This window comes from Salvelinus fontinalis, chromosome 33, assembly GCF_029448725.1.
Source record: "Salvelinus fontinalis isolate EN_2023a chromosome 33, ASM2944872v1, whole genome shotgun sequence".
NCBI classification, from domain to species: Eukaryota; Metazoa; Chordata; class Actinopteri; order Salmoniformes; family Salmonidae; genus Salvelinus; species Salvelinus fontinalis.
In genome coordinates, this window is record NC_074697.1 from 48879107 (window position 1) to 48901494 (window position 22388).

The following is a 22388-nucleotide window of genomic DNA, read 5'->3' on the forward strand; positions in this document are numbered from 1 at the left end:
GCCAGGATCAAGGGAAAGAAGAACAGAGCAAAGTACAGAGAGATCCTTGATGAAAACCCGTTCCAGAGCGCTCAGGATCTCAGACTGGGGTGAAGGTTCACCTTCCAACAGGGCAACGACCCTAAGCATACAGCCAAGACAATGCAGGAGTGGCTTCAGAACAAGTCTCTGAATGTCCTAGAGTGCCACGGCCAGAGCCGAGAGACCTGAAAATAGCTGTGCAGCAACACTCCCCATCCAACTTGACAGAGCTTGAGAGGATCTGCAGAGAATAATGGTAGATACACCCCAAATACAGGTGTGCCAAGCTTGTAGTGTCATAGCCAAGAAGACTTGAGGCTGTAATTGCTGCCAAAGGTGTCAAAGTACTGAATAAAGGATCTGAATACTTATGTAAATGTGATATTTCAGTTTACATTTTTTATACATTTGCAAAAATAAAAATAAAAACGTTTTTTGCTTTGTCATTATGGGGTATTGTGTGTAGATTGATGAGGGAAAAACTATTTAATCATATTTAGAATAAGGCTGTAATGTAACAAAATGTGGAAAAAGTCAAGGGGCTGAATATTTTCCGAATGCACTGTATATAGTGTATAAGTGGTACTCACTCAGATGTCAATCAGATGTTCTTGTCTGTAAGGACAGACGCTGGGAGACAAGAAGTGAGTACAGGGAGTGAATATTTAATGAATAAACAGACAGGAAACTAACCACAAACAGCGTCTGGACAAGGGACACATAACGACATTAACGCTGACTCGGGAAAGAAACTGAGGAAGTGACAGATATAGGGGAGGTAATTAATAACGTGATGGAGTCCAGGTGAGTCTGATGAAGCGCTGATGCGCGTAAAGATGGTGACAGCTGTGCGTAATGATAAGCAGCCTGACGACCTCGAGCTCCAGAGACAGGGAGCAGATGTGACATTTATCACTTCATGTTTTTCAGTACTGTTAAGAAATATTAGTTTATTGAGTAAATGCAACTTTATATATCTGTGTTCTACTAATCTGAAGTTATTGAGTTTTTACAAATTATGATTATTTAATATTTTAAAGTCAGATGTTCTTACTTGATTCTATTATGTTTTATGTCTACTTAAAATAATAAAGTAGTAGTCAGACACATTGATATTTGACTAAAAATCACTTGATTTATGGGTGTTGGCTGACAGTTTTCAAGTTATGAATACTTAATAGTTCCATGTGCCACTGTTTTTAGAGGATTGTGGGTCATTTAAAAAAAATCACTTTATGACACATTTACATCATGTTGTATGCATGTTTGAATAAAGAAAAGTATATTTCTAGAATAGTATTCAGCAGTTTCTTGTGCTATGAGGTGTAATTGTTCATAATTGAATGCATATCAAAAAATGTCAACTCGTCAAATACAGAAAACAATGTTAAACATTAAGACACGACCACTGAAAATGACTAATCAGAACTACTTACACTTGACAAAATGTGCAATGAAGGTTAGTCATTTAAGTAGAAGGGACACTACATTTTTATGTTCACTATAACAAATATTCATGTTCAAGTAACTTCAATTGTTACAGTTCTATCACGTTTCGGGGAAGACCTAGATGCAGACAGTGTCAAAGTAACAAAAGTTTATTACTAGAACAGGGGGCAGGCAAAACGACAGGTCAAGGGCAGACAGAGGTCAGTAATCCAGATCAGAGTCCGGAAGGTACAGAACAGAAGGCAGTCTAATGGTCAGGGCAGGCAGAGGTCAATAATCCAGTGTGATGTGACAAGGTACAGAACGGCAGGTAGGGTCAGGGCAGGCAGAATGGTCAAAACCGGGAAAACAAGAAAACAGGAACTAGAAACAGACAGGAGCAAAGGGAAAACCACTGGTAGACTTGAACAAAACGAACTGGCAACAGACAAACAGAGAACACAGGTATAAATACACTGGGGATAATGGGGAAGATGGGCGACACCTGGAAGGGGGTGGAGACAAGCACAAAGACAGGTGAAACAGATCAAGTTCAGAATACACAATGCAATTTAGTGTCAAAAAGTTAATAAAACAAAAAACAGATAAATATTTAGAACTGAAAAGATAACCATATGGGTGGTAATGTTATTATTTTAACTGACAAACTTTGAGTTGGGTTACTCAAATAGTTCTAGGTGTCACGTCCTGACCATAGTTCTTGTGTGTTTTGCTTGTTTAGTGTTGGTCAGGACGTGAGCTGGGTGGGCATTCTATGTTGTGTGTCTAGTTTGTCTGTTTCTGTGTTCAGCCTAATATGGTTCTCAATCAGAGGCAGCTGTCAATCGTTGTCCCTGATTGAGAATCATATATAGGTGGCTTGTTTTGTGTTGGCGATTGTGGGTGGTTGTCTTCTGTCTTTGTGTTCTGCACCAGATAGGACTGTTTCGGTTTTCACATTTCTTGTTTTGTTGTTTGTAGTGTTCTAATATATTCTTTATTAAATCATGTTGAACACTAGCCGCGCTGTGTTTTGGTCCTCTCCTTCATCCCAGGAAGAAAACCGTTACACTAGGCAACGGGTTTCTACAAAAAAAGAGTTAACGGAACTAATTACATGTTACAGTGCATAGCCCGATCCTCACTACACTCAATGTGTTTGTTTTCTACTTTCTGACAACCCTAAATATGTTTTTATGAATGTCTAATGATGATTGTGTGTGTGCACATGTGTGCGCTTGTAAACTCAGCAAAAAAAGAAACGTCCCTTTTTCAGGACCCTGTCTTTCAAAGATAATTTGTGAAAATCAAAATAACTTCACAGATCTTCATTGTAAAGAGTTTAAACACTGTTTCCCATGCTTGTTCAATGACCCATAAGCAATTACTGAACATGCACCTGTGGAACGGTCGTTAAGACACTAACAGTTTACAGGCGGTAGGCAATTAAGGTCACAGTTATGAAAAATTAGGACACTAAAGAGGCCTTTACACTGACTCTGAAAGACACCAACACCTGCACAGGTACAGAATGGCAACAATGACTGCCCGAGTTACACCAGGAACGCACAATCCCTCCATCAGTGCTCAGACTGTCCGCAATAGGCTGAGAGAGGCTGGACTGAGGGCTTGTAGGCCTGTTGTAAAGCAAGTCCTCACCAGACATCACTGGCAACAACGTCGCAAACCCGCCGTCGCTGGACCAGACAGGACTGGCAAAAGTGCTCTTCACTGACGAGTCGCAGTTTTGTCTCACCATGGGTGATGGGCGGATTCGCGTTTATCGCCGAAGGAATGAGCGTTACACCAAGGCCTGTACTCTGGAGCGGGATCAATTTGGAGGTGGAGGGTCCGTCATAGTCTGGGGTGGTGTGTTACAGCATCATCGGACTGAGCCTGTTGTCATTGCAGGCAATCTCAACACTGTGCGTTACAGGGAAGACATCCTCCTCCCTCATGTGGTACCCTTCCTACAGGCTCATCCTGACATGACCCTCCAGCATGACATTGCCACCAGCCATACTGCTCATTCTGTGTGTGATTTCCTGCAAGACAGGAATGTCAGTGTTCTGCAAGGCCAGCGAAGTGCCCGGATCTCAATCCCATTGAGCACGTCTGGGACCTGTTGGATTGGATGGTGAGGACGAGGGCCATTCCCCCCAGAAATGTCCGGGAACTTGCAGGTGCCTTGGTGGAAGAGTGGGGTAACATCTCACAGCAAGAACTGGCAAATCTGGTGCAGTCCATGAGAAGGAGATGCACTGCAGTACTTATATGCAGCTGGTGGCCACACCAGATACTGACGGTTACTTTTGATTTTGACCTCCCCTTTGTTTGTTCAGGGAAACATTATTCCATTTCTGTTAGTCACATGTCTGTGGAACTTGTTCAGTTTATGTCTCAGTTGTTGAATCTTGTTATGTTCATTCAAATATTTACACATGTTAAGTTTGCTGAAAATAAACGCAGTTGACAGTGAGAGGACGTTTCTTTTTTTGCTGAGTTTACGTGCCCTTGTGTTGGTGTATTAGCTTGCGTAGCCTGCATGTGTGTGGACTGTGGACATATGTGCGTTCCCCTCTCCTTCATCTCCGCCAGCTCCTCAGTGTGATGTTTTCCTTTAGCTCTAATGAGTTCTAAGTGGCCAATACTTTCTTCTGCAGGAAACTCGTGTCAAACTAATTAACTTTTAATGAGAGGAAACCAAGTGATTAGAGTGTTTTTCTTGGTAAATGAGCCAATTAATTCTCTGTTGGTCTGAGCTGGGGCGAGAAGCAGGGCTCTCTTTGGGCAGAGAACACTCATCCAACAGGCCAGGGCCAGCTCTCTGTCTATCTGTCTGTCTGTATGCCCTGTTTACATAATCATTGAACACTGGTCACTTTAATAATGTTTACATACTGTTTTACCCACTTCATACGTATATACTGTATTCTATTTAAGGCTCATCCTATTTAACTAATGCTGTGCACACCTTTTCTGTTCATATACTGTCCATACTGTCTTTACACACCGTTATATATACTATATTTCGGACTCTTACATAGCTTTCTTGTTATTTTGGGGATTTGTGTGCATTGTTTTGTATTGTTCGGTATTACTGCACTGTTGGAACTAGAAACATAAGTATCTCGCTGCATCTGCGATAAACTCTATATGTCTATCTGTCTGTCTAGCTGCGTGCTAGCCTGTTTGTCCATCCATCAGTCTGGGCAGCTTGGTGGGTGTCTGGTATACTGAGGGCTACGACCGACTGCCTGTACCACTCACCACCTCCCTGCCGCTCTGCCTGTTTGGCCAAGAGTGCTCTCTAGTGATCACTGTGTTTGTCTTTACTGTAACCAAGTCAAGGCTACCCGTGGAGGCAGGTAGCCTAGTGGTTAGAGTGTTGGACTAGTAACTGAAAGGTTGCAAGATCGAATCCTTGAGCTGACAAGGTAAAAATGTGTCGTTCTGCCCCTGAACAAGACAGTTAACCCGCTGTTCCTAGGCCATCATTGAAAATAAGAATTTGTTCTTAACTAACTTGCCTAGTAAAATACAAATATTCATGGACTGCACTAAGTAGTGCCTGCAATACACACTGGTTTTAGTAGAAAAGTCACTGCCAAGAAACGCTAGCACTTTTTTGGGATGAAAAACATTACTTTACTCAGCATAGAGTGTGTTTAAAGTTACAATTCATACTACTACAACAGTGTGATTGTTTTGGAATACTCTGAATTGTGTGCTTATTGTTTTTTCTCAATTCTCGCCTGAATGACAAGCCCAAAGTAAACTGCCTGCTGCTCAGGCCCTGAAGCCAGGATATTCATACACTGCTCAAAAAAATAAAGGGAACACTTAAACAACACAATGTAATTTCAAGTCAATCACACTTCTGTGAAATCAAACTGTCCACTTAGGAAGCAACACTGATTGACAATAAATTTCACATGCTGTTGTGCAAATGGAATAGACAAAAGGTGGAAATTATAGGCAATTAGCAAGACACCCCCAAAACAGGAGTGATTCTGCAGGTGGTGACCACAGACCACTTCTCAGTTCCTATGCTTCCTGGCTGATGTTTTGGTCACTTTTGAATGCTGGTGGTGCTCTCACTCTAGTGGTAGCATGAGATGGAGTCTACAACCCACACAAGTGGCTCAGGTAGTGCAGTTCATCCAGGATGGCAAATCAATGCGAACTGTGGCAAAAAGGTTTGCTGTGTCTGTCAGCGTAGCGTCCAGAGCATGCAGGCGCTACCAGGAGACAGGCCAGTACATCGGGAGACGTGGAGGAGGCCGTAGGAGGGCAACAACCCAGCAGCAGGACCGCTACCTCCGCCTTTGTGCAAGGAGGTGCACTGCCAGCGCCCTGCAAAATGACCTCCAGCAGGCCACAAATGTGCATCACCTGTTGGCATTCTCACAAACAATCGCAACATTGTTTCAATAATATATAGAACTTTTCTTGCAGCTCTGGTATATAAATCTTTTTTGAGGCCTTGCTCACAATTCACTCTGTGGCAGCACAATGACCAAACGATATACTGTATGTGAGGATCTTGATCATATCTTTTATCGTGACACTATTAAAATACTTCAACTTCAGTAGCCATACAGTGGTAGAGACATTACTTATGTACAGTCTATAAAACGGAGTCTGATTATTAATAACCCTAAAAGTTATCTAAGAATGTGTCACGTCCTGACCATACCTGACCAAACCCCTTGTTTCTCTATGGTGTAGGAGGTCAGGGCGTGACTAGGGTGTGTTCTAGTTGAAATTTTCTATGGTGTTTTGTATAATAAGAGGCAGCTGGTAATCGTTGCCTCTGATTGGGGATCATATTTAAGTAACCATTTTTCCCACCTGTGTTTGTGGGATATTGTTTGTGTTTAGTTGGCTGTGTGCACGTCATAACTTCACGTTTCGTTGTTTCTTAATTCTTTTGCTTGTTTCACGGAGATGAATAGATGTGTAACTATACTCACGCTGCGCCTTGGTCCGTCTCTCAAAACGATCATGACAGAATGAAAAGCTCAGCAGGCACTGTACGGTTGCTGTAGTTTAAGTGCTAGTAATATGTTTATATCAATGTTCAGATCAGTCCAGTGGTGCCCAATAGACATCTACCACACACAGGGTCAGGTACTCCTTCCTCTCTGGAATGACCACATTGATGTATTATCCCTCCATGCCGTTACACTGGAAGGTGCCCGCTGGTGTAAAAGGGATTATTATCATTTTTTTAAACCTTAAATTAACTAGGCAAGTCAGTTATGAACGAATTCTTATTTACAATGACAGCCTACCCCGGCCAAACCCGGACGATGGTGAGCCAATTGTGCGCCATGTAATGCAGTGCCTTAGACCACTGCGCTACTCGGGATCAAAACACATCTGCAGGATGAGGCTGAAGAAATAGTAACTATGACTCCTTTAGCACACAGTCCCATGTGAACTCACTATAACGCTGACAAATTGTACAATTTTTCCAAAGTTTAGCAACTCTGTTGGACTACAACTCCCATAGTTCACCTGGGAATGTTGTTGCCATTGTTGTCATCCACGGAGTACAAGGGCACAAGGCGAGACCCAAATGCAGACACAGGAGGCAGATAGTTGAGCTCCGATATTTATTACACCAAAAGGGGTAGGCAAAAGGCAGGTCGGGGACAGACGAGAGTTCATAAACCAGGTCAGAGTCCAAACAGTACCAGGTGATAGGCAGACTCGAGGTCAGGTCAGGATTCAGTGAACAGGTCAGAGTCCAAACAGTTCAACAGTACACGGAGTCTCCGATGCAGATCTCAGCTCCATTCAGTCTGCTGGAACAACAATCAATTATGTCAATTATGAGACGGTGATGGAGAACACTGTAGGTATTAAGCAGGTCCAATCACCACCATGGGTTAGGTTCAATCTTAGTGTGATTGCAGGAGCAATGTGCCAAAACACTGTCACGGTTCCCAACAATGGCGTTTAGAGCGTAATAAAAGGCCAATATTGATGACTGGGTGCCTTTACCCCTTAAAGACATATTCTTTCCTGGAAAAGATGCAAAAAGAGTTGTAAGAAACAACTTAATTGTAGTTACACATTTAAATGACTTTATATAAGAGCTGATTTATCTGAATTAGTCACTAATGAAACAGTACCATTACTTCAATAATACTCAAATGCAATTTAAAGTGATTGGTCTTATCCTTACCAGTTGGAGAGGGTTATTCAGTCGCGCCAACAGAGTCTGCCAGTTCGAGGAGTCTGCCAGTCCGAGGAGTCTGCCAGTCCGAGGAGAATCAACAACAGGAACATCATGATCGATCTCATCATCCTGAAGAGATAATACAGAGCAAATTCAACAAGGGTGTAATGGCTATCGTCACATTCTTCCTCCTCCTCGGACGAGGAGAGGCGAGACGGATCGGACCAATACGCAGAGTGGTTAGGGTTCATAATGATTTATTATAACGAAACTGAAACTGACTTACAAAACAAATAAACGAAGTGCATAAACCGATACAGTACCGTGTTGTGCAACAAACACAGACACGGAAACAAACACCCACAAAACACACGTGAAACCCAGGCTGCCTAAGTATGATTCTCAATCAGGGACAACGATTGACAGCTGTCTCTGATTGAGAATCATACCCGGCCGAACACAAACATCCCAACATAGAAAATCAAACATAGACAAACCCACCCAACTCACGCCCTGACCAACTAAATAAATACAAGAAAAAGGAAAACAGGTCAGGAACGTGACAAAGGGTTTGAATAGGAACAAGTCCACAGAAACATTGACGCAAAGACTGAAACAATCTTTTAGGCTGTAATTCAATCACAATGTATCATTATTATAAGTTATCATTTTAGCTCACTAATAAATAACAATACTATCTAAGCAATAAGCACACCGGTTTTACCAACAGGTGTGGAGCATGGAAATAACAAGTAAACAACAAGATTGCAAATATTGTTTTCTGCAGCAGCAATTAATCGCTTTTAGTATCAGCTTCATTCTTATATTCAATCAATCAGTAGTTTCACACATCAATCATCAAACAATGGAGTGCTCCGGCGTGTATAAAATCTTCAGCTTTGTCGCTCGTGAAAGTACTATCGTACTTGCTTGATACTAATCAAAACATACGAAGTGCATAGCTGAGGAGGCGTGCCTAGGGAGAAGAGTGGATCCTGGCAGAAGGGCACAGTCTTGGCAACGACATAGTGCCTTCAGAAAGTATTCACACCCCTTGACTTTTCCCACATTTTGTTGTGTTACAAAGTGGGATTAAAATGGATTTATTTGTTGTTTTCTTTTGTCAACGATCTACACAACATACTCTGTAATGTCAAAGTGGGAAAAAAATCAAACATTTGTCAAAAAATATATGAAAAATAAAACACTAATATATCTTGATTAAATAACTATTCAACCCTCTGTGGCAATGTTAGAATCACCTTTGACAGTGATTACAGTCTTTCTTGGTAAATCTCTTAGAGCTGTCCAGACCTGGATTGTGCAACATTTGCCCATTGTTGTTTACAAAATTATTCAAGCTCTGTCAAATTGGTTATTGATCATTGCTAAACAACCATTTCCAGGTCTTGTCATACATTTTCAAGCAGATTTCAGTCAAAACTGTATCATGGTCACTCATGAACATTCACTATCTTCTTGGTAAGCAACTCCAGTGTAGATTTTTTCTTTCACCTTTATTTAACCAGGTAGGCAGTTGAGAACAAGTTCTCATTTACAACTGCAACCTGGTCAAGATAAAGCCCGTGTGGCTCAGTTGGTAGAGCATGGCGCTTGCAACGCCAGGGTTGTGGGTTCAATTCCCACGGGGGGACCAGGGTTCAATTCCCACGGGGGGACCAGGATGAATATGTATGAACTTTCCAATTTGTAAGTCGCTCTGGATAAGAGCGTCTGCTAAATGACTTAAATGTAATGTAAATGTAAAGCAAAGCAGTGAGACAAAAACAACAACACAGAGTTACACATATATAAACGTACAGTAAATAACACAGTAGAAAAATATATGTACAGTGTGTGCAAATGTAGAAGAGTCGGGAGGTAAGGCAGTACATAGGCCATAGAGGCGAAATAATTACAATTTAGCATTAACACTGGAGTGATAGATGTGCAGATGATGATGTGCAAGTAGAGATACTGGGGTGCAAAAGAGCAAGAGGGTAAGAAATAATATGGGGATGATGTAGTTGGGTGTGCACTTCCGAAGGAAGTGTTGGCTTTGGGGATGACCAGTGAAATATACCTGCCGGAGCTCGGGGTATGGGTGGGTGTTGCTATGGTGACCCGTGAGCTGAGATAAGGCGGAGCTTCTAGCAAAGACTTATATATTACCTGGAGCCAGTGGGTTTGGCGACGAATATGTAGTGAAGGCCAGCCAACGAGAGCATACAGGTCGCAGTGGTGGGTAGTATATGGGGCTTTGGTGACAAAACGGATGGCACTGTGATAGACTGCAACCAGTTTGCTGAGTAGAGTGTTGGAGGCTATTTTGTAAATGACATCGCCGAAGTCTTTTAGTTTTACTAGCGTTTAAAAGCAGTTGGAGGCCACAGAAGGAGAGTTGTATGGCATTGAAGCTCGTCTGGAGGTTTGTTAGCACAGTGTCCAAAGAAGTGTCAGATGTATACAAAATGGTGTCGTCTGCATCGATTTGGATCAGAGAATCACCAGCAGCAAGAATGACGTCATTGATAAATAAAGAGAAAAGAGTCTGCCTGAGAATTGAACCATGTGGGCACCCCCATAGAGACTGCCAGAGGTCCGAACAACAGGCCCTCCGATTTGACACACTGAACTCGATCTGAGAAGTAGTTGGTGAACCAGGCAAGGCAGTCATTTGAGAAGCCAAGGCTATTTGGCCTTGTGTTTCGATGCAATTTATTATGTGACTTGTTAAGCAAATGTTTACTCCTGATCTTATTTAGGCTTGCCATAACAAAGGGGTTGTATATTTATTTGACTCAAGACATTTCAGCTTTTCATAATAATTCCACTTTGACATTATGGGGCTACTGATGTGTAGGCCGGCCAGTGACCCAAAAAATCTACATTTTATCAATTGTAAATTCAGGCTGTAACACAACAAAATATGGAACAAGTCCAAGTGTACTTTCTGAAGGCACTGTACATTACGATTAGGGTGCCACACTGGAATTTGTACTAAAGGCACATTCACCGCTGTTGTCCTCATAAGGCATGCCAGCCTTCACAGGTAAAGGTCATTTCCTGGCACAGGGAAACACTGGCATTTAAAGAAAAAGGCAAACTCCACCCTCCAATAACAAGAAGGACCTGAACGCAATCATTAAAAAAAAGTGAGCTGTCGTGCCGACAGATATGGCAGCTCTGCTTCTAGCTCCTAAGCAACTTTTGCGGTATTTTTTGTGTGTGTTATCTCTTACGTTATTAGCCCAGATTGTTTTGTGTTATTACATTCAGACAGAAATAACTTTTGTATAGCAGAGCGACGGAAACTCACCAGCATTACGACCAGGAATACGACTTTCCCGGATAGTTCGTACCCCCCAGGGCAATTGAACTTATTCCAGAGGCTGTTCCAAAACACCGGCGGTGGAGAAGAAGTATTCAGGGTTGACTTCTAGTCCGACTCAAGGGGCGTGTACACCATGAACGGCTTCCGAGTATATTGCTCGCTAATGTTCAGTCTCTGGACAATAAAGCAGATGAGCTCAGGGCGAGGATCTCCTTCCAGAGAGACATCAGGGATTGTAACATACTATGTTTCACAGAAACATGGCTCTCTCGGGATATACTGGATATACTCGGATATACTCGGATATACTCGGGATATAGCCTCCCGGGTGGCGCAGTGGTCTAGCGCACTGCATCGCAGTGCTAGCTGCGCCACCAGAGTCTCTGGGTTCGCGCCCAGGCTGGGCTGGGTTCGCGCCCAGGCTCTGTTGCAGCCGGCCGCAACCGGGAGGTCCGTGGGGCGACGCACAATTGGCATAGCGTCGTCCGGGTTAGGGAGGGTTTGGCCGGTAGGGATATCCTTGTCTCAGTATGTAAAAATGTAATGAAATGTAAAAAATGTAATAAAATGTATGCACTCTACTGTAAGTCGCTCTGGATAAGAGCGTCTGCTAAATGACTCAAATGTAAATGTAATACTGTCCCCGTCCATTCAGCCAGCTGGGTTCACAGTACATCACACAGACAGGAATAAAGAACTTTCCAGGAAGAAGAAAGACGGGGATGCATGTTTCATGATTAACTACTCATGGTGTGATTGTGATAACATACAGAAATTCAAGTCCATTTTATTATTTATTAAATTTTATTTAGTAAACATTTTCTTAACTCTATTTCTTGAACTGCATTGTTGGTTAAGGGCTTGTAAATAAGCATTTCACGGTAAGGTCTACACCTGTTGTATTCGGTGCATGTGACAAATTACATTTTATTTGATTACACCCGACCTAGAATAACTCACAATCAAATGCCGACCGTATTACCTCCCAAGATAATTATCTTCGGTTATCATCCCAGCCGTGTATATTCCCCCTCAAGCCGATACCACGATGGCCCTCAAAGAATTACACTGGACTTTATGCAAACTGGAAACCCCATATTCTGAGGCCGCATTTATTGTGGCTGGGGATTTTAACAAGGCAAATTTTAGGAAAACGCTACCAAAGTTCTACCAACACATTGACTGTAGAACTCGCTCTGGAAAAACAGCTTTGCACACAAAAAGCTTTGCACACTCTTGGCATTCTCTCAACCGGCTTCATGAGGAATGCTTTTCCAAAAGTCTTGAAGGAGTTCCCACATAGGCTGCTTTTCCTTCACTCTGCGCTCCAACTCATCCCAAACCATCTCAATTTGGTTGAGGTCGGGTGATTGTGAAGGCCAGGTCATCTGATGCAGCACTCCATAACTCTCCTTCTTGGTCAAATAGCCTTTACATAGCCTGGAAGTGTGTTTTGGGTCATTGTCCTGTTGAAAAACAAATGATCGTCCCACTAAGTGCAAACCAGATGGGATGAAGTATCACTGCAGAATTATGTGGTAGCCATGCTGGTTAAGTGTTCCTTGAATTCTAAATAAATCACTGACAGTTTCACCAGCAAAGCACCCCCACACCATCACATCATCTCCTCTCTGCTTCATGGTATCACGTTTCAAGGTAAGACCCAGATGCAGACAACGTCGAATTAACAACAGTTTATTAATCCAACCGTGGCAGGCAAAAGACAGGTCCAGGACAGGCATGGGTCAATAATCCAGATAGTTGGGGCAAAGGTACCAGACGGCAGGCAGGCTCAGGGTCAGGGCAGGCCAAAAAGGTAAAAACCAGGAAACTAGAGAACAGGAACAATCAAGAGACAGGAACAAGGGGAAAACCGCTGGTAGACATGACGAAACAAAACAAACTGGCAACAAACAAACAGAGAACACAGGTATAAATACACATGGGATAATGAGGAAGATGGGCAACACTTGGAGAGGGGTGGAGACAATCACAAAGACAGGTGAAACAGATCAGGGTGTGACACACGGTGGGAACCACACATGCACAGATCATACGTTCACCTACTTTGCATCTCAAATTAAATAAAATCAAATTTTATTGGTCACATACAGTACATAGAAAATAGTACAAATAAAGAGTGAGTAGGTGTGTCCAAACTTTTGACTGGTACTGTATATATCTAGAATATATGTTCTGATATTGCTTCATTTTTTTGTTTGAACTTTTTGTATTATGTGAGTAGTGTTTTGTATTTCTAGGTATTATTACCGCACTGTTGGAACCAGAAACACAAGCATTTCACTTCACCTGCAATAATATCTGCAAATCTCTGTACGCGGCCAATAAACTTTGATTTGATTTAAATGTCTTATTTCACGAAACTACACATATCCTCCACTTCGGGCAAACATGATATGCTTTAGCTCATGGGTGTGGGGAATGTGCCCCTTTCTGTCCAATGAGGTTATTTCTGGACAATATTTCTGCAAGTAAAAATAGGGTTACACTTTAGAATAGGGAACACATTTTAAGGTACTATGTCGTTATTAGTCCCACATTGAGACAGCTGACTTAGAATCTGTTTCTTGCGTAACTTGCTCTTTATTAAATACTAATATGTATTTATTATGGCTAACAAATAGGTTATTAAGGATTGGCCAGTAACGCAGTACTTATAATGTTTTAATAAGGAAACACTTACAGTAATTAAGGCCTAATATACGGCTAATAAGACATAACAGAGACCTTATTAGCTACTTATATACACACTTATATTCAACAAATGAATGGCTAATATGTGTCAAATGTGTCACCGTGTGTTTTATTATTTGCTTGTTTTGTTTATTACGATAATTTCCAGTGATGATCGTGATGATAAGCCACTTATTGTAACAAGTGCGCTCCCCAAAAAATAAACACAAAGATAAAAACAATTGTTTTTATTGTATCAATTAATTAGATATGATAGTTGATATGATTGTTTAATGTGGCATATGACTTGATTCATGTCTGTTATGAACATTTATTAGGTGTCACGTTCCTGACCTGTTTTCTCTTGTTTTGTATGTGTTTATTGGTCAGGGCGTGAGTTTTGGGTGGGCAGTCTATGTTTTCTATTTCTATGTTGGGTTTTTGTGTTCGGCCTGGTATGATTCTCAATCAGAGACAGGTGTGTATCGTTTGTCTCTGATTGAGAGTCATACTAAGGCAGCCAGGGTTTCACTGGTGTTTTGTGGGTGTTTGTTCCTGTGGAGGTTTTGTTGCCACACAGGACGGTTTCGGTTTTGTCACGTTGGTTGTTTTTGTATTTTGAATTGTTTTGTTGACTCTCATTAAAAGAATGAACACTAACCACTCTGCGTTTTGGTCCACACCTTCTGTCAGCGAGGACAGCCGTAACATTAGGACTGTGTTATAGTACTTGCATGTGTTTGACATTGTAGTTGTCTGTAGAGGTGTGTGATTCAAATGGCCACCAGAGGGCCACAGACTGTTCATCTGAGGAGAGGCAGGGACTGAGAGACAGTAGGCCTAGATGTTCCATGTGAATACAGTAGCGTGAAATCACCCCTGGTAGAATCAGTGGCCCGTACTCGTAAAGCATCTGACTAAGAGTGCTGATCTAGGATCAGGGCCCTCCTGTCCATGTCATCTTATTCCTTAGGATGTTAAAGGTAAAACTAATCCTAGATAAGCACGCCTACTCTGAGGCTCTTTATGAATACAGGGCAGCATGCCCTTGACTAATACTGTATCCTGTATCCCATTTAAGTAATATTTACATAAGCTATTGTGCAACTGTGCTCAAATCCTCTAGGAGCCGCACAATGCCCTGTGTCACTCCCCGGCAGGGCTCATTGATGTTCCCGGTCCGACCGGGACTCTCAGAACCTGCAAAATGTGTCTGATTCAACTCTCAATTACAAAATGAGTTTGAAGTACTAACGTTCAGGTCTTTATCTGTCACAATATGGCTCAAGTTTGTTGAAGTGTTTAAAAAGAAAAGTCATGCATCACCGGCAGCTGGTGCTCTTTCAAAGCAGACCCATCCCCTTAAAGATGAAATACATTTTGTTTCAAGTCCTGTACCTCTGCTGGATGATGAGAGCTCTAGGGGGGGTTACGGGGAGTGGAGAGGGGCGTGAGAAAAAATATCTGTTTGATTCGTCAGAACTTCTTTAGATTAATCTACAGCTGTCACTATACTGAGCAGCCAGACCTTATCATCAACTTTCATCTGGCTGATTTCACCCCAGGCACCAGACACACCATTCACACACACACACGAATTCACACGCAATGCGCACACACCATTCACACACACACACGTATTCACACGCAATGCGCACACACCATTCACACACACACACGTATTCACACGCATGCGCACACACCATTCACACACACACACGTATTCACATGCATGCGCACACACACCGTTCACACGCACACAAACCTCTGCAGCACAGGACAACCGCCTCTCCCTGATTAGAGCAGAGAGCAAAAGGGTGTCACTCAGGTGAGTATGACAGTGACACAGAGGACAGAAACCAGTCAAATATTCTGCTTTTCCCTGTTAGAGTCGTTTGGCACCGATCTATTTCCATATGTTTGTGTGTGCGTACACGTACATGTGTACGTGTGTCAGTATGGGCATGTCTGTGGAGTGTGTCTCTGTCTCTGAATGTCAATGTATTGCCACACTCGACCAAAGACTACACTAGTTGTCTATCTGTCTAGTCCACACGTGAACAGGGCCACATGAGCACGTCGTCAGAATGGCAGTCTAATTGAGCGCGATCGGCATTCGAAGGCCCATTTGCATTCCCAGGCTCGGGCTCTAATGCAAACAGAGACAGCGAGAGTCTCTCTGTGATCTGAGTCTTTAAAATAACACATTTCGCTCAATCACCAGCCAAGCAGAGCGTTGGGGGAGAGAGAAAAAGAGAGAGAGAGCGGGAGAGATAGAAAAGAGGTCACATTCTAGTACGAGTGTGATGATTTGATTACATGTGGATCCTTCCGTATATTAATCAAGTATTCTAGACTCAGATATTACAGTAGTGCGGTACAAACACGCACACGCACACACACACTAAGCATGTTTAAGAAACATAGCTTATCTCTGTACCAGTACCCTCAGGGCCGGTTGGAGACTCGGTAGGTGACAAGAACACTTATGCATGAATCCCTTTGGCTCTGAGGAACACTAATCAGGCAAGCCCGTACCCTGAGAAACAAACAGGGCTGGGATGGGAGTGGGATTCCTATTAATTAACACGTTTAAAAGTGAAGGCACACTCTGAGACATCCCTAATTACTGCTGCTGGTGCTGCAGTTAAAACACACCTGAGACTCAGTGCACACTGGAGTGGATGTGTGTGTGTGTGTGTGTGTTTGCTTAACCTTACTGTCATAACCCACACTTTGGTTCCTCTCCTGTGTGTTCTCTGCTGCTATCCCTGCTCCCGAGTGGCGCACTGGTCTAAGACACTGCATCTCAGTGCAAGAGGATGCTGCATCCGGCCCGTGATTGGCAGTCCCATAGGGCGGCACACAATTGGCCCAGCGTCATCTGGGTTCGGCTGGGGAAGGCCATCGTCGTTAATAAGAGTTTGTTCTTAACTGACTTGCCTAGTTAAATAAAGGTTAAATATAAAATAAATCCCAGTGCACATTTCTCCACATCTGGCTTGGCTCACAGACACACAGACTTCAGGGATTTTCTGCTTAGCCTTGAAATACCTCTTCACCTGTGTGTGTTTGGGATTAATTGAGTCCCTCAATGAGTTCCACAGAGACAGAGGAGTATTGAAGTACCTGTCAGTTGACGGCCTCAGTTTAATGCATAGAGCAGGACTAGGGTGTGGGCTGTGTTATTATTACATTACAGTAAGACAATGATTTACAATTAATTCCATTCCATTTTAACACACACAGATGGTCATGGACTCAAACTGGGTGATGAAGTAAAACAATAGACCTATAGCATATTCATAGTTATTAGAAAAATTGGTTTGTTATTCATTTTTAAAAATGCACCATGAACTGTTAAAAGTGCTCACATTGCTGGTTGCAATTCCTCATATTGCAGCCAGGAGGCGCTCTTAAAAAAAGAGTGGATTATTCATTATCAATAAAAAGAGAGGTAAACCCATTGAATTATACTATCTCCATGGGTAAACCTTCCATCCTAAAGTTTGCTCATCAAAATTCTGTAATTTAAGTATCCCAATTACCTTCATACAAACATTTTTTTGTCTTCTTTTAACTGAACACAAACTTTATTATGTAAATACTTATCTGTCTCTTCTATATTTATTCAGAGTATGGAATCACATACACACACCTCTCCCGTGTTGACATAATTTCATTCATCCCCATCCCATTCCTAAGTGGAAAAGCAGGTCTATGGGTTGTTCACAGCCTGTCTGTGCTGTTTTAGGGACATTAGAAGAATCTGAAATGTGCAACTCAGCATTGAGAGAAACGTGGAAGTCTTAAACCCTGGCATTTTATCTAGCCTCCCCTCTTCCACATGGGTTGTTGATGAAAATGCAGGTGATAATACCTGTCCAGGAGAAGTAGGTTCTGTCTTAAATGGCACCCTATTTATTCCCTATATAGTGCACTACAATTGACCAAAGCCCTTTGCTCCCTGGTCAAAAGTAGTGCACTATATAGGGTATAGGGTGCCATTAGGGATGCAATCTGACTTTCTCAGTTTTGCAAAAATAATTATGATTCAAAATACTAAATTGAAATCTAAAATCTAAATCCACTCTCTATCGTTTACCTTCCCATAACCTAAATTTAATTTTGCATGACTATGTACAAATGTTTCGTACAACTGGTGCTATGTCTACTGATAGGATGTGCAGGTGAGAGACCCTCCAGCCAGTCTGTGTAGGAGTGTTGCTCAACTCTGACACACTCCTACCACCATGTTGGCCTCAGGTGTGAGACAATAGACTACATGATCTGTCTCTCTTTCTTTCTCATTCTCTCCCTCTCAATCTCAATCCCTTTGTCTCTCCCTCTCTATTTCCATATGCCTCTTTGCCTCGCTCTCCCTTCTCACCTTTGTCTCGCTCCCCCTCTCCCTCGCTCTAGGGTCGTATATCCACCATCAGCTTGTCTTTCTCTGGCAGCGCTGCACACCATCTCTCCCCTCTCTCCCTCCCATTCTCACTCACACTCTCCGGACTGGGTGGGAGGACAACATTGCTCTCAGTCAGACACACAATCCTGTTTTGTTACCTTGTAAATTATTTTCCTGGGAGGATGTTGGGCTTGGAGGAGGAAATGAGATGGAAGGCTCCTCCACCATGTGAGAAATTAGCCCAGAGATATGTGATCCTGCCTGGGCTCCCTCGGGCCCCAGCCTCCCCTCCTCCTCCTCTCCCTCTTCCTCCCCTGGCGGCTAACTGCTGGCCTGGCTCTGTCCTCAACGCTGGGGTGAGACTAGATGGCCTGTCAGACTGCACATGTTCATGTGATACCTCCCAATAAAACATCTGGTGTATTAGAGAGAGAGAGATAGAGAGAGAGAGAGAGAGAGAGAGAGAGAGAGAGAGAGAGAGAGAGAGAGAGAGTGTATGTTCGTGCATGTGTGTGTGTGTGTGTGTGTGTGTGTGTGTGTGTGTGTGTGTGTGTGTGTGTGTGTGTGTGTGTGTGTGTGTGTGTGTGCTCAGACATGCAGGAAAAACAGCCGATAGGAGCAAGGTTAATTTTAGGACAGTACATCTCTCCGTCTTCTTTATTTGACTAAGACTCTTTCTCTAATACAAATCATGGAAGGAAACACTCCAGTGTAGCTGTATAGTTACACTGTCGGTTATGGTGCTAAATGCATTCCAGCAAAGGACACACAAGCCTATTCATTACTTTTATGTGCAAACAAGTTGCTATACTTCACATACTGAAATGAGTTACAGCAACCTGTAGTAGTAACATTCCTGTATGTTTGAGAATCTATTTCCATTTTGATATGTCCATTTCCTTTACTCTGTCTCCAGCTTGTGGCCAACACTGTGCTGTAACGTTGATGTCAAAAAAGGTCAACTATAGATGGAAACAGAGAAGGGATGCTTATTAGGGTATCTATTAGGGTATCTATCTCTTTTTTATGGTAGTTAAATTGTTATTGACTAATTATTAAAGGTTTAATTTAAGCTGAGGAGAACCTGAAACAGTTATATGTAGTAAAATAAGAGGTCTATTTCCTGTAGTAAGCCTAGATTCCATTACCAAAGTGCGTATGTGTAACAGTATAGCTTCCGTCCTTCTCCTCGCCCCTACCTGGGCTCGAACCAGGGACTCTCTGCACACATCGACAACAGCCACCCTCGAAGCATCGTTACCCATCGCTCCACAAAAGCCACGGCTCTTGCAGAGCAAGGGGAACAACTACTTCAAGGTCTCAGAGCCAGTGACGTCACCGATTGAAACGCTATTAGCGCGCACCACCGCTAACTTGCTAGCCATTTCACATCAGTTACATACGCATAATGGCGTACTTGATAGTGACAATGACAGAAGACATGGAGCTCGAGACTCGAAAATTAGCCTACACACAAAAACAAATCTTCTTTCTTGTGAGTGTTGCAGGTGTTCGTGCACTTGAACATCGCAACAACTTATCTTGGAGGATTGCAAACGGGTAAATTAATGAATTGAAATGTTTCACGGAAAATACGAGAAGAAGCAGAAGCACATTTCCACAACACATTAGACTTGCGCATGGTAAATTCTCATGATACTGGCAATAAAAAAAAATAAAAATATGTAGCCTGCTTTGGGGAAACAAAATACTAAATAGAGAGATAAGAACGCGCCCAAACAGTATAAGTGAAATTATAAACTATGTAGTTCTAGCCCTGAATGCTGATTGGCTGACAGGCGTGGTATATTAGACCGTATACCACAGGTATGACAAAACCATTTATTTTAACTGCTCTAATTACAGTGGTAGCCACTTTATAATAGCAATAAGGCACCTTGGGGGTTGTGATATATGGCCAATATACCGCGGCTAAGGGCTGTGTCCAGGCACTGCGTAACAAATTAAAGCTAGCTAGACTAACTAAATTAAATCAGGGGGCGGGGGCTTAGGCTACTGTCGAAGGTCAACTGTTGAAGAGTTAAACCAAAAGATCTTAGGCTACTTTGTTCTGCAGGCCTATTTCCTGATGTTTTTTTAAATAGCTTATTAGGCTAGTGTTATGATTCTCTTATGGTTTTGAATAGGAGTATATTACTAAATAAGAAAGTGTTAAATACCCTAAACTCTGCCTGTTTTTGTAAAAAAAAAATGCAATCAGAACCTTTGGCTGCTGGCTATAGAATGATGATAATTAGGCCTATCATACAATAGTTGGTGCGTCAACTTCTCAATCAAGAGCCCAACATTCTTTGACAATGGGTTTAATTTCATAATCTGTGTCAACGCAGTTGGACATCATTTTGACTGTTAGGCCCTTCCATCCATTTCAATGGGAAACGCGATTCGCAGGAAAAAAGTGACTGACCTCGCAACAGTAACTAAGGGGCGCGGCTGGATAATGGCTCTATTAGGACGTTACATGGCATGCAGGTGAAAATTATAGTCTTGTGTATTTTGGTTCAGTCATCGATATGGATGTGTATGAGGAAGTAGGTCTACCAGAGTGTGGTGCTCCTTAGCCCGCCATGACGATGCCCGACCAAGGAATGACTGACCAATTTACCTTTTTCTTCACGCTTTTTCTTGGAGGACTAAAGGATTTAGGCATACTGTGAGTACAAAACTAGACAAGCACATTTCCTGAATATAATGTGTGTGCTTGCTTGTCGGCTATTAGCGGGTAGTAGAATAAAACTAATTTTATTGAAATCAAATGTTATTTGTCATATGCACGGAATACAACAGGTGTAGGTAGACCTTACCGTGAAATACTTACTTACAGTGGCGATTTAAGCATGTAAACCTTGATGGGGCAAAAACATTTAAAGTGGGATGCATGCCAGCAAAGCCACTACACAACACAACACTAAACAATACATTAAATGCACTATAACGGTGCCCACAAACTGTTAGGGCCTACATAAAGCTGTCCCAACAACAGTCCCCAACACCTTACCACTGCTACACCTGGCTATCAGCGGAGCCTTGTCTGGCAGCGAAACAGTTCATTGAGCCTCATTTACTGCCTTTTAAAAAACATAGCAGATATGGCTGAATTGCTTAAACAAATGTGGTTTCTACTGACAATTGAGATGTACAAACTATGGCATAAGGGGATGATAAGAGGATAAGAGGCAATTCATAATTTTGGTAAGACATTAATGAGCGAGCTAGGATGAACGTAGTCAATATAACTATTTGTTTAGCACTTTTGAAATGTACAGAGACAGAATTCAGAACATGGCCCGTTCTTACAGTGTATTCCCTGTACACTGAGTCAGAACCGTAGGATTTTATTTTTTTTAATTTTTATTTCACCTTTATTTAACCAGGTAGGCTAGTTGAGAACAAGTTCTCATTTGCAACTGCGACCTGGCCAAGATAAAGCATAGCAGTGTGAACAGACAACAACACAGAGTTACACATGGAGTAAACAATAGACAAGTCAATAACATGGTAGAAAAAAGAGAATCTATATACAATGTGTGCAAAAGGCATGAGGTAGGCAATAAATCGAATAATTACAATTTAGCAGATTAACACTGGAGTGATAAATCATCAGATGATCATGTGCAAGAAGAGATACTGGTGTGCAAAAGAGCAGAAAAGTAAATAAATAAAAGCAGGGGGTGAGGTAGGTAAATTGGGTGGGTAGTTTACAGATGGACTATGTACAGCTGCAGCGATCGGTTAGCTGCTCGGATAGCAGATTTTTAAAGTTGTTGAGGGAGATAAAAGTCTCCAACTTCAGAGATTTTTGCAATTCATTCCAGTCGCAGGCAGCAGAGAACTGGAAGGAAAGGCGTCCAAATGAGGTTTTGGCTTTAGGGATGATCAGTGAGATACACCTGCTGGAGCGCGGGTGGGTGTAGCCATCGTGACCAGTGAACTGAGATAAGGCGGCACTTTACCTAGCATAGCCTTGTAGATGACCTGGAGCCAGTGGGTCTGACGACGAACATGTAGCGAGGGCCAGCCGACTAGGGCATACAGGTCGCAGTGGTGGGTCGTATAAGGTGCTTTAGTAACAAAACGGATGGCACTGTGATAAACTGCATCCAGTTTGCTGAGTAGAGTATTGGAAGCTATTTTGTAGATGACATCGCCGAAGTCGAGGATCGGTAGGATAGTCAGTTTTACTAGGGTAAGTTTGAGTGTAGGGTAAGTGTAGGGTACTAGGGTAAGCGTGAGTGAAGGAGGCTTTGTTCCGGAATAGAAAGCCGACTCTAGATTTGATTTTGGATTGG